The sequence below is a fragment of the Chelonia mydas genome, chromosome 19, assembly GCF_015237465.2.
Source record: "Chelonia mydas isolate rCheMyd1 chromosome 19, rCheMyd1.pri.v2, whole genome shotgun sequence".
NCBI classification, from domain to species: domain Eukaryota; kingdom Metazoa; phylum Chordata; order Testudines; family Cheloniidae; genus Chelonia; species Chelonia mydas.
In genome coordinates this window covers 1,800,721-1,814,642 of record NC_051259.2, presented here as the reverse complement: position 1 = coordinate 1,814,642, position 13,922 = coordinate 1,800,721, and positions in this window count along the sequence as shown.

Below are 13,922 nucleotides of genomic sequence, written 5' to 3'. Positions count from 1 at the left end.
TGTCTGTGACAACATCTCCCCAGCAGGAAAGCTTGGCACGTCCGGGAAAGAGAAAAGATGATGCGACTGAAGGAGAAAGCCTTTTTACTCAAAGGAGCAGACAAAATGCAGCCCAGCCTGCCTGGACCCTGTTTGCCATGGACATATTTGCACAAGCCACATGGGCTTGTGCACAGCCTGGACCTTCAGGCTGGAGGGAAAATCAAACGCTTATACTGGAAAGGGCCAGCGTTCATTTCTTTCCCCAGGGAGCGAGTCGTCAGGACAAAAGGCTTAATAGTAAATAATTCGGTGTGGGCGTCTGATGTTTTAGCATTTGTGCACTGATTGCTTTCATTCATTGGGGTTTGTCTGCTTCCTCGCCGAACTTCACCACACCTGCAGCTACCGTAGGGGGGCCACTTGATGGGCCCAGGTGCTGGGGCACAGTGCCAGTCAGCATGATGAGGTGCAACGTGACTTGCCAAATTCACACGGGGAGGTCAGACCCCCCAAGACACAGCACAGACGTGGAACAAATAAATCTGTGATTCCGGCAGCACAACCCAATAGCTGTTTATTTGTGAAGGCCAAAAAAAAAAAGGATCTGTGTGTGTATATGCATGTGTGTTTGTGTGTGTGTATGTGTGAGGAAACAAAGACAATAAGCAAGAAAGAGCAAGTACTGGTGGGAGGGCCACAACAGCCTGATGCCAGGCCCCGGCCAAAAATCCTGAAAGGCATTTGATTGGCTGGAAAAATCAGCAAAAAAAAAATAATCATCAAAAATGGCAGGCCCCAGTGCTTTTCCCAAGGCAATGACAGTTCCAGCCTAGATACATCTGCTGTGATGTTTTATTGATTATTTAAGAGCCTTAAGGCAATTTAGCCGGAGCCTGTAGAAAAGGATTTTGGTTTTATTCCACTGGATGTCATTGTTTCTGGGCTATCACACTGCCTAGGAAACTTGCTTCTGATGTAGCTACTTTAGCTTTACAGCTGCAGGAAGAATTAGTCTAAAGTGTCTGGGAGAGGCTCTAAGGGCAAAACAAACTAGCTAGAGAACTGTGCCCCTTGCATTAACACTGTATCCCCGTAGGAAGTTGGCTGGGGTTGTGCAGTGACTTGCAGAACCAGCCTGAATCCATAGGAATGTAGGATTTGTCATTAGCACATTGCCTTAATAGCTGACTCTGACTGATGGTTCAGACGAAGGTAAAAAACAAACAAACAACCTGCTCTTGGACAAAGCTTTGCCATAGAGCAGCTCTTCCTGATTCGGAGCAAGGACTAGAACCTGTTTCTGCCACAATCCCAGGTGAGTGAAAGAATAGTTAATTATTTGTACAAAGTGGAACAACTCCAGTAGGAGAGATTGAGAGAGAATGGCTTTATAGCCTGGTGGTTGGCTCTTCTGGGGTGGGACTCTTGCATTTGTGTCTGATCATGAAAGAATTCGAAAGTTCTCATTTTCCTTCCTTGTCAGAACAACAACAAAATCTGAAATCTCAGAATTTTTCCTGAAATGGAATTGTTGTTTTCTGGCCAGCCCTGTTCTTAACTGCTACAGGGGAATGTTTAATGACCTGGAGCAGGGAGACTCCAGTGTATAACCAAGTGACAGATTACAGGGAACATGTAGCTCAGCTTGAAATTCAAATAGGGAATGTACGAAAAAGAATGACCTGATTCACTCAGAGCTAAACTGTGACAATCCCCGGGTGGGTGTGCAGGGCGGGGGAGGTGCTGGAGTAGCGATAGATGCCTTTTGGTGCTGGATGAACATTTATGTTAATAGGGTCGCACACAAAGGAAAGAAATTAGGGTTTTAGTTAACAAGCCATTTTGGCACAATCTGCCTCCTGATGCTGGAGAGCAAACCCTGAAAGGAGCATGTGGTGGTTAGAGGGGCAGTTGCTATTGAAGTCCAAGGTAGGACCCCAGCAACACTTACTTCTTCAAGGTTACTGCCATGAGGAGGGAGCTATCAAAGGCCAATAACAAATGCCAGATTCCAGCATTATATCCCTGTCCTAGGATACTGCAAAGAAAGGCTCAGGGATTTCCAATTCAAGAGGAGGAATCCTCAGTGGGTATTAGAAAAATCAGAAACTGTATTCACAGGAGTGGCTGTTTAGGCAACTGCAGAGAGATACCAATAACGTCTCCTATCTAACAGCTGAAGAACATCATGACTCAGACCCCAGGAAGAGACAGACATCCTATAAAGGTGAAATGTCCTGTCAACTTGGAAGATGTTTTGGCTTAACTCCAAAGGCCTTTCATGAAAAGAAAACCACCAACAGAGCCACTACCTTTGAATAATGTTTGTCCTTTGTTGAGTGGTATGTTTTGTTGAAATCTTATGTAAAAGGAGAAAATGATGATAAGAAAATGAGGACAAGAGCTCTTAAGGGATAGTAAAGTTTTCCTCACTGGGTACAGGCATAATGTGAGTTCTCCCATGCAGCCCAAAGGAGAAGTTAATTTCCTAACCTTGTTCATTCTCAGTGGCTTCTTTGACTTTTCTTCAATATGATTTCTGCCTTCCGGCCTGATTGCAGGCTCCACACACACAGCGTGGTATTTGGTCATGCGGCCTAGTGGCTGGAGAACTGGACTGGGATGCCCAGCTCTGCCACTGGTCTCCTGAGTGACCTTGAGCAAGTCACTTCACCACCATAACATGGGAGGATGACAGGGACTCCTTTGTCAAGCTCTTGGAGATCTGTGGATGAAAAGTGCTGCATAAGAGCTCGGTGGTGGTGTTTGTTACACTTCCATTCAGCCTCAAGCTTCTGAGGTGAGTCAAGAATTTCCCCACACAACGGTTAGAATCCAGAAAACACCAAGCTGCAGGAAAGGTAATGACCCACATATCCCTGGCTGCTGGGACAATTTCTCTTGGGGTCAATTAACTATGGGCCCAATCCTGCAATCATTGACATCAGTGGTAATACTCATGTCTATAAAGTTGAACACACGTGGGATCAGGGCCTAAGACATTTTTCCAGCTCAGGAAGAGATTGTTCATGCCCCAGAAGTGGGTCCGGCAGGTGAGAATGGCCACACTGGGTCAGACCAATGATCCGTCTAGCCTAGGATCCTGTCTGCCGATGGTGGCCCATGCCAGATCCTTCTGAAGGAATGAACAGGGCAATTATTGAGTGATCATCCCCGGTCATCCCGTCCCAGCATCTGGCAGGCAGAGGCTTAGGGACACCCTGAGCATGGGGTTGCATCTCTGGCTCTCTTGGCTAATAGCCACAGATGGATCGATCCTCCATGAAAAGCTTTCTCTGACACTGCCCCATGGCAGACCCATTTGGTCAGTGAGGTCTTTATGCTCTAGACCTGTTAATCCACTTTCACCAGCATCAAATGCTGGTGAAAGTGGATTAACAGGTCTAGAGCATAAAGAACTCATTGACCAAGTGGGTCTGCCATGGGGCTGTTATTCCCAGGCCTTGAATGTTTGCCCCTTTCAGCTGGGTACCACGCTGCATTTTTGAAAAAGCACTATTTTCCCTGAGATATTCGATATGCTTTTTATAACCATGCTGCTACCATCATGCGCTCCATTTGATATCTCTTCACCTTGGGAATGGCAAAGAATGAATCATTCGAAGAAGGGTCAGAGGGCATCTAATGTCAGCTATGAAAACAATGGTGGGGTGTGTAGGAACCTGCCTGATTTCTGTGCAGAAGAATATTTAGCAGTTGAATAAACTTGACTTAATAATTCTTGACTTAACAATCAACCACTGAAGTGGCAACATCCAATAAGTAGTTCAGCTGGAACATCTGAAAAAAAAAATCAATGCTCTTTGCCAGCATCTGATACTTGTACAGTGTCCTAAGATAACGGGCAGTAGGCGTGTTCCCACTTCAGAGAAAACCTCATTCATTCATGGGAATCATAGCAGTTAACCATGGATCTACCAGAGTTAGACTAGCTTGTACATTCTCTTCCCAGTGCAGGATTGTTCCCGACAGATGTTCAGAGACCACAGTGATGGGCAACCTTATGAAAACCTAGAAGTGTTCTGTTTCTTTTGTATTTTTTAAAAGTCCAAACTAATGGGACTTCTGCCAGCTCTGCTGGGAAAGGATATTTTACAGAACTGCTCTCTGCACCCTCCTGGCACATATACAGATATATTTCACACCTTTGTTGTCCAAATAAGCCCAGTGCAGATTGGGAGCCATCGTACAGTCACCAACTGATGGCTGGGTGGTGTCTTGTATGGAATTATGTGGTTGGTCCCAGAGGATAGAACAGCTTGGCAACGTTGCCTTGGGTGATAAACAGAATGGGTCAATATAAGAAAGTGGCATAAACAAGGGCAGGGTGCACAGGCTGGACAACACCTAAATTTGACAGCTGGTGAATTATGGATGCTTAGATAGATAGTGTCCCCATCATAAACCCCCCTCCGCTGGCACTAATTACTCCTTTGATGGCAATCTCAGCAGAGAGGTTGAGGACTGAATGGTCTATGAATTCTGAACTCCCCTTGCCAGCCCAGATTGAGAGAGATTGGCAGAACCGTTTGGGGCAAGGGTGAGCGGCAGATTTGTCATGGCTGCTGCTTGTGCTGCACCTCTCCTGAGGATAAACAGAGGTCTCCAGGTTCTCGGGCTGTCAGGCTGGTGTCAAATTCACCCCTGCAAATGCACAGAAAAGTGGACCCAATGTGTGGTGTTGTGATGAGGGAGAGTACAAACCAATCAGGGTGTCTGTCAGTTAATGTCCTCTATAAAAACAAGGGTTAAAATGTGTAGTGTGTTTATTGACCCTCTTTCCCATGCCCAGAGCTGTTCCAGAAGGTATTTTATGTATGGAATAAAAATAAAACTGATGGACCATTTGATATCTTTCTGTACTTTTCAGGCCCCTGGAGAATGTATGGCTGAGAAACTACTTTCTCCCTGGCAGACACTTAAGACTGAATCTAATCTCACTGAACCTTAAGAGCATAGTGGGTCCAAGTTGCTCAGAAACTTCGGCTGGACTCCATCTGTGGTTTTTATGAAACCCGCTAAAACTGGAGTAATGGAGGTCTATTTTCTGGCTAATGAGGACTCTTATTAGTCCTCTGATCGATCATTATCTTCAGGACAGAATTAGAACCCCATATACTTTTTCAAGGTGATACCTTTTATTAGACTAACTAGGAAGTTTTCAGGCTTGCAAGGTTGCAGATAGGTAAGGTCACTTCAGGTGCAATGTACATTCAGAGCAATATGCTCCTTAGGCTGCACATCGTTTGCCTAAACAGCAAGGAGGAGACATTTCTCGTTGTGATTCTGGGCGGAGTGGGTGGTGACTTCATCTCCATTTAAACCGTATCTGTGAAATCTCACCACTGCTCATGACAGATCTTTTAGGACAATTAAATACAATGGATCAAGGTTTTAGTTACTCTTACCAAGAAACTATGCACTAGATGTTGATGAACATTGGAGTGCCACGGATCTAGTAGCTATCTCTTACTCACTTGGGAGTGTTCTCACCCTTCGTGAAGGGGAATCTGGCGCAGCTGGAGACGGACAGCCCTGGAAACAGTGGCTTCTCTGCAAAGATTTTCAACCAGAGTAACAATTAAGTTGTGAGAGAGAAACTATCCGTTAGGAACTGGTCTGAGACCGTCTAACCTTCGGGTCAGACAGTGATGGCCATCTGCCTAGAGTTGGTCCGAAAACGAAAATGTTACCAGCAAATCATTTCAAGAGAAAGGTCTCCTTTAGACACTTTTTGGTTGAAAAATGTCAGTTTTCTGCAGGAAAGTAGCATTTTCTCTCACTTTCTAAAAAACTTTCATGTTTCAGTTCAAAAAACTTCTTTAAAAGTGTGGGGAACATACTCCCCTGCCCACCCCAACCCCCGACTTTCTCTCACTTTATAAATATTTTTCCCTTTTCCACTGGACGAAAATAAAGAGGGGAGAGGGAGGAAATAGAAAAGACTGAACTCAGTGGCTTAGGAGCTGTGTAGGCTCTGGGAAATATTGAAAAGCTTATAGTAAAAGGCAAGGTAGCACAGGGAGTGAAACTGAGTTTTGACTCTAATAGGAGACTGTGAATGAAGATGAATCCTTGTTTTCACAAACCTTGTCTGGCTGCAAGGAAACACAGAAGTAACAGCTCCAGAAAAACCTTTACAAATGCACAGATGTGTTGCAAATATTAGAAGAGGAAGCAGAGGGTTTGGATATTCTCCCTCTCCCTTTACCTCCAGCATCTTGAGTTTGGGGGACTGAACAGCACCAGCCAGAATTGGGGGCGGGTAGGAGGCATGGTAAGTGTGAACTACGGAGTACACAGAGGAAAAAACTCTCTCTAGGAAGAAATTAATTATGCAAATGATCTTTCCGGAAGGTTTAAAAATAAGTTATTTTTTAAAGGAGAACAGATGGGCTCAGAGTACCCAGCAGATGCATTTTCTGTCTTGGAATCAGCATTACGTAACAACGGTACGAGCAAAGCTTTGACGTTTGTGCGAGTCATGCAGGCAACAGGATGGAAGATGCTTCTAACCTAAACTTGCCTTCAAAATGCAGTGTGCTTCCACTGTAACCAAGCTGCAGGCCCATGGGAAAAGCTGTCTCTGCAATGTGCCCTGAAGGTGAGGAGGATGGGGTTCAGCCCCATATCAGCAAATTCCTCATTGCTGAAAAGCTCTGACTCACCCCCCTCAGTTATTTCCACTTTGAGGACTATGAGCTGAACATTGTGGTTTCTAAAATGGAAGGATATTGCCAGACTGATCTGCCCCCACACTGCTTGTGAGCAGCGGATGAGTCCTGTAACAATAGGTTCTGGAATGCCCTTTTAGAACATTCACTCATAAAGGATAGTACGGGAACGGCCCCAAAAGAGTGCTGGAGAATGGCATTCTGACCCAGCTAAAGCCCTGGCTGAGAATCTGAACTGCTCCCCACCCCCAGCCCATTTGGGCCTCTGGAAACATTAAAAAAAGGAATATTTTCTTAATGAGATAGAATGAACTCTTGCAGCAGGGCTGGGTATTCTGAGTGCACAGCTCTATTCTCTACAGCTGGCATGCAGTCTTGGTACTGGAGATTTATCAGTGGGTGCGTTCAGTTATTTGCATTTGTGAGGGATGACTGGGTTACAAAATATTGGCAGAACTTCCCCTATTTTCTGGAGCTTCTCTATTATCAGATCCCACCTCTTCTGGAACATGGGCTCAACTTGTTCCATTTTAGCCTCTAGTGCGTTTGACACCCCTACTTCATGCCCCCCATCTTTGAATGAGAGAGGGGATGAGAGCTCGATGAGTGCCCCCTGGCAATTAGTGTGTTGAGAAGAAGAGAACAGTGAATTGCCAAGAAACCCAATCTCTGGATTTGTACAGTCAGCCTTAAAAGTAGGGTTGGCAGAATTAGATTTTTATTTCATTATAATTTTGACAGATAATATTCATATTTATTTTTAAGCAATTTTTTTAGATTTTTATTTTTAAAAATCACAGTTGTGCAAAATTATGGATTTTAAACTTTTTTTCCCATTTTTATCTATTTAAGTTTTCAAAGTTGCAGAAACTTATGGGGGAGGTCGAACAATAAGAAGTATTTAATGGCAGACACTGAAGTTCAAAAAGGTAAAGCTTTATAATGGTTAAAACACAAATTGTCAAAAATGTCAAAATATACAAAGTAAATATCCTCCAATCAAACTCTAATCAGTTCTCAAGCAGCATTTGCCTTACTTCGCCTCTCTGTGATTTTCTATTATCAGCAATGGAAATATTTTCCCTCCGTTTGGGTGTGTACAGTGAAATCGACATTTACCGACAAAAATATAATTCTTCCCAGACCTACTTAGTAATGCAAGAAGTCCATAGAAGTTGGACAGACATGTCCAATTCCATTTCCTGACCCATACAGTACGTACTTGTAGGTCACTGTCACTCTAGTTACTTAGCTACACAGACTGTATTCAATCCAGTGAGCTAATCCCAACACCACTGAGCCAGTAGAAATTTGGAGGGGAAAAGTTACTGACCAACCCTTTGTTTCTCCGTCAGAACGAATCAGCATCAGAAAAGTTAATGGGGAACACAAAACCTATTTAAACGATGCATTTACCACTTGGCTGATCCCATTACATTGTGTAATATCCAGGTGTCACATTTCCTCTCCAAATGTCTGTCTTAATGCTTTCCGGGGCTGCTTGGATTAGCTGGGCACTGCTGAGTGCCACATGGGAGCATGTGTAACCCTCCCACCCTCACTCCCCAAGAACCTGAGGTTTCCAGGAAAAGATAATCTCCATGGGAGGATAATCAGGTTTCCGATGAAATAGAAAGAGAAACTAGGCAGGTTGGCAGGATGCAATTAAAGAGACCTCCCTGACCAAAGAGTGTGCAGAACTGCCCAGCATTCCTCCAGGGCCCGATTCAGGGAAGCACTCTGATATATACCTTATGAGACAAGGTGGGGGAGGGAATATCTTTTATTGGACCAACTTCTGTAGGTGAGAGAGACGAGCTCTCAGCCACACGGAGCTCTTCTTCGGGTCGGGGAAAGGTACTTCCTGTATCATGGCTAAATGCAAGGGGGAACAGACTCTTCAGTGTAAGTAGTTAGCACTTATTCCCAGGGGCCATTTGAGGTAGAGTGGCCCCTTAACACCTCTGCAGACATAGGACAAAAAGGGGGGTTATTGGGTTACAGCTTGTTGTCATGAGCCATAAATCCAGTGTCTCTGTTCAGTCCATGATTTTTAGTGTCTAGAAGAATTATGAACTTAAGCTCCCAGGCTCGTCTTTTGAAGGTGTTGTGCAGGTTTCCTTTGGAGATGAGGACCAATCACTCAGCTGTCGAGTGATCGCTCTGGGATGAGTGATCGCTTACCCACACGTGCGAGGGCGGTTTTGTCTTTTGTCATCTTCCTGTGTGAGTGCGGTCGAGAGGGCACTGATTGTCTCATTTCACCCCATAGTGGTTATTGGGTCAGTGCAGTGGATGAGGTACACCATGTGTTGGGTACACTACATGGGGATATCACCTCACCCACCCGGTCTCTCTGATATCCTGGGACCGACAACAACACGGCTTTTTCACGGGGAAACAGACTTGTCTGGCTAGTCGATAGCCACCACCTACTATAATTCCTAAATACCTAGAGGCTTGTATTCCTTCATTCTGCTCGGTGTCTCTCAAGGCACAACACCTTGCCAACCCAGCCCCATTTCCCCAGTAGTTTTACTAACTAACATCATGTGACTTAAGCAATTCAGATTCCTCAGACAACTTTCCCCTTTCCTTATCAAAGCCACTACATACCCATCAAAGGTGATCCGTTGTTTCTTCTGCTTTACAGAGCGCACATACTGTATTTTTGTGTTTATTTCTTTGAAAAAGATTTCTGTTTAAACCACAATAGCCAGCTAGCACTCTAAACAAAATCACTGCATTTTTCCTATCCGGGTCCTGAAGTAAGTCATTATTATCCTCAGCTCTAGGGCACAATACAACAAACCTTCCGCTTTTTGTGTTGATCCAAATTTTCTGAGCCCCCTTTTTTCTCTCACCTTCCTGCCTTTATAATCGCGCCCTCACCCCTCCCCAGCTGGACTTCATCTCTAATTAAACCTGGTGCAGCCAGATAACGTGACTGGCCTCTCAGGCCCTCGTTAACAACTCAGGTTGGACAAGCAACTGCTGTGCCCCCTGCTGAAAGGATAATCACCTGTTTTCTAGGTGAACCAAACTTGAAGCAAAACTTCCCAGGGTTCTGAACTGTTCAGATATGAGAGTTTTCACTTCCATTTTTCAGCCATGACCACAAATGCCAAAATTCTGCATGAAAAGGCTGTTTTTGTGGTGTTTGGAGGTAAGGTCACCAGAGGACGTGCCAGGAATTTTCTGTAGAAGGCTGTTCACAGGCATTTTCCAACCCAGTTTTGCAGACTCAAAGGCTCCAACAGGCTTTGCATGAACACTGCAGCTGGGATTTTCAAAGGAGTTTAAGGGAGATAGGTGATCAACTTCCCCTTTGAAAAATCCAGCCCTGGGTGAGTATACGAACCAGCCCCAAACTGGGAATTGGTAGAGCTTGGCTCATGGCTAATGACGATGAGCTGAACCTGCAAGATGCTGAGTCTCCTCTGCGCCCAGTGACACCACTGGGATAGTGGGTGCTCAACACTGCAGGGTCATTGTCGAGTCCGATCCTCTTCATTTGGTGTTATACTATACACCATGAGCTGCTCTGTTATGGCTGCATCCAGGGGACCCTAACCCCAAATTCAGCTAATGGGTCGTCTTTTCATCTCTGTTACAGTGGCTTAAATTTGGAGCAACTACATCGGCTGAACAGGATTACTCCTGGTTTACGTCGGTGTAATAGATCTGAATTTAGCCCGAAATTACCAGTGACCACTCCTGATGCCTGACCTGGGAATAGACTCCTACAACTATATCCCTTAACTCCTCCTCTCTGGAGCTTCTGCACAGAATGGAGTGCATCATTCCAGACCCACAGGATCAGTTTAACATTGGGAACCAGATTAAAACTATTTCTATTTTTTTTAAAAGGGAGCAAGACTGCTCCTTTGGCCTGTGTCCCATGAATAGACACTCTTCTTGCTTGGCACCATGTTACCTACTGACATTTCTCTGCTAAAGCAGGCACAAACAATAGAAATAGCAGCCAAGGAGACTCAGAATAGGGTTTTGTTTTACTTCTCTATCTCCTGATTATAGATTTGATATTTGGAATGCTTCTCTTTGTGTCTGAAGAAAGTCTGAGCAATTTGGAGCCTCACCAACTCTCTTGCTCCTGTACTAATTTATTTCCCCCTGAGTCAGCCTGACATGGTCTGAGATCCCCACAGCTATATTTGATGGTCTCTTCACTTAAACTTGGCAGTTCGTTTTTCAGACACATCATGTGGCTGGAACCATCTGGAATAGCTCATTTCCACTTCGCAAATGTTCATGTTTAAAAATGGATATTTTTACGAGGATCCACACATTCACTGAGGAGTGAAATGTCATTTCCATTGCCAAATGCTGCTTTCTGCACTGGAAATTCACTGCAGGCTGAAATTCTTCCCTATACAGTGGGGAGCTCCGGCCAGCACAAGGCCTATATTCCATTCGGAGCCTACCACTGGCTTTTGGGTGGTGCATGGACCTTGTGGGGCTGAAGTGGGACATAAGGGTGTCTAGACTTTTTGCTGGCTTTCTTCAAAACACTTAGTTTTTGTTGCAAAACTGCTGTTGCTCAAGTGAGGTAATAATCACCCCCATGCAAAGTATTTGACCTGGGGATGTTGTTTCTTCCCTATCTCATTTGAATCCGGGACTTACCTCCCCAGTTTTATCCACGTGCTATGAAAGCTCATAGAGCTACAATCATATTTTTTAAAACCTAAAGTTTGCTTCCAATATTAGTGATCTTTCAGTCCTTGCTAATGTCCTTTCAGCCAGGATTTCCAAAACTGACTAGCAACCGGAGATGCCTTCAAGGGGTCTGATTTTTCAGAAAGTGCTGAGCACCCTCGTTCCAAAAGAAAAGCTTCTCAAGTTGGGTATCCAAAATCACTAGTCACTTTTGGCTTTCATGATCCCTGATCATGCTCTGGTATGTCCTGCCTCGGGTGAGCCGCTCTCCTTAGGTACAGTTCAATCTGTAGTTCCAATTTTAAAGATCAAGATTAAAGGCGTAATTGCCTTCTTAGATTCTTAAGAAGGTCAAACAAGAACATGAGAGGGATCCTTGTAAAAGATGTAATAAAGCGTTCAGTTATGGTCTGATGAAATATCTATACTCTCTGCATAGCGATTTCAAAGAAACACCATTATAATGTGGTGTTTTATTAAAATGGAGACAAGAAGGATCTTGAGCACTTGTTGCTAATGTACATTCTTGATCCAACACCCTCTTCTCTGGAGTGTTGCTTTGTAGGTCCGAATGAAATTGTTGTGTTTTCCCATGCTTGGAAGGAGCAGCTGTGCACACCGAGAATCGTTAACACTGCTCGTGACTCAGCGTGGAGCATGGAGCCACTTACAGAAGCAAGCTCAGTCTCTCCGGTTTTTAACTCAGATCAGAAATTCCAGTGATTGGGCCGCGCCTGCTTTTCTCCTGAGAGCTGGAAGGAACACTGCACCTGTACTCTGGCTAACTGTTCTCAGCCACATCATCCAGCGTGGTGCACCCTGAGGTCAGCACATCCAGTCCTGGGAGGACCACCTCAGTGTGGGGGTGTCCTCTTGTGGCATAGAGCTGTCACAGAGACTCCTACACCCACTCCCTGCTGCCAGCCCAGGGGGCCTGAGCAGAAGGCAGGATCCTATCCTGCACCAAGTTCCAGGTGCAGTTTCAGCCTTGGTGCTGCTAGCAGCTAGCAAAAATCACAGTAAACCCCAGGGCCAAGGGGAGGGCAAAGGTGAGATTCCCCCCAGCCCTGACCTGTACCGGATGCAGCTCAACTGGACCCTGGCCTCTGGCTGTCTGGGTGTTATTGCACCCTTAGACTTATGGGTGGCATGAGGATAAATCAGAGGCATATAAAGAAATGAGCCCTGGACATCATCTCACTCAACTGTGTTGCCTTAAAATATATTTGATTTACATATATATAATATAAAAGAGGCCGAGTAAATGATAGAACACAGAGCTGCTCAAGCCAAATGCAAGGACAACAATGTAAGGATATTTATGCACAATACAACTCATTTACAGTGTTTCAGGGGCTGTAATCTAATGCTTATTCTGTACAATTATTCAAAATATTAGGTACACAGATAGGCTGGCTAACACATTGCTGTATAATTTAGCCCTGTGTTATGTGCCATTCCCTGGTGTTTAGGGTTTAGAAAAGAATCATTTATGAGAAACTCATAGGCTGCCAATGGTAGGTGGATTTCAGTTGTTTGGTGTCAATAGATGAACCGTTAATTCAACTGGGAGTCACCAAAAGATCACGACCCTGACACACATCCCCAGACTGGCACTACCTGGGGCTGGAATCCCACACTGGAGACCGAGCCGCTTCCTAGCCCGCCTCAGGGCCCCACCCCAGAAAGAATCCCATTGCCTTCAGGGGGAGATTTTGCTCTGTGAAATCAGCAGGATTTGACCTTCAGGGATGCTACAATCAAGGCTCTGTGACTGTCCTCAGAGCTTCCTGAGGTGTCCCAAAGGCTCAGCTGTGAGATCCTGCGGCAATCCAGGCAGAGGGAAGAGGTTAGGCACAAGACACATTCATATTGACATGCACAGTTGTCAATCTCCAACAGCCACACTGAGAAGAGTGCGTGAAAGCCAGAGCACAAGGTAGAATATGGTATAAGTGCCATGCTGTCAACTCAGCTGCAGTCTGCACAGGGCGTGTGGGGTTGCTTTTGTCTGTGTGAGCAGACAGCAGATAAACGAAGACCGTGAGACCAGACTCAAATGGCACTTGGCAGTGTTGCTTTGTGAGATCTGTGCAAATGTTGCCTTTGGTTTCCACTGAAACCCTATTATGCCTCTGGGCGTGCGAGAACCGGGACCAGCCCAGGGTGACCCATAAACTGTGCGTTGTGTGCTTCCTCACCCCTCTGCCAGAAAGGGACTCACTCCCACCTCTTTCACCCTCTCCCCTGCCTCTGTGTGTCCCACGCCTCTCCACTGCACTTAGGAGAGTAATTGCTCAGTGTGTGTAACTCAGCACAGCTTCATTGACTTCACAAGCTGAGGATCCGGCCCTAGGCATTGCAAGGGTTAAGTGTACCCGGGCAGTAGGGAGTGAAGGCTTCTGGCACTTTTCCTCTTCCATTGGTTACACCCCTCGGCAGGAATGGCCTCATTTCTACCGGGAAATATCCATTTCAATCCATTTTTCGATTTTCCAGTTGGGAGAATTGAAACAAAAAAATAGTTTCCTGTCAAGATTAACAGCATGTTTTGTTTTGAAAAGT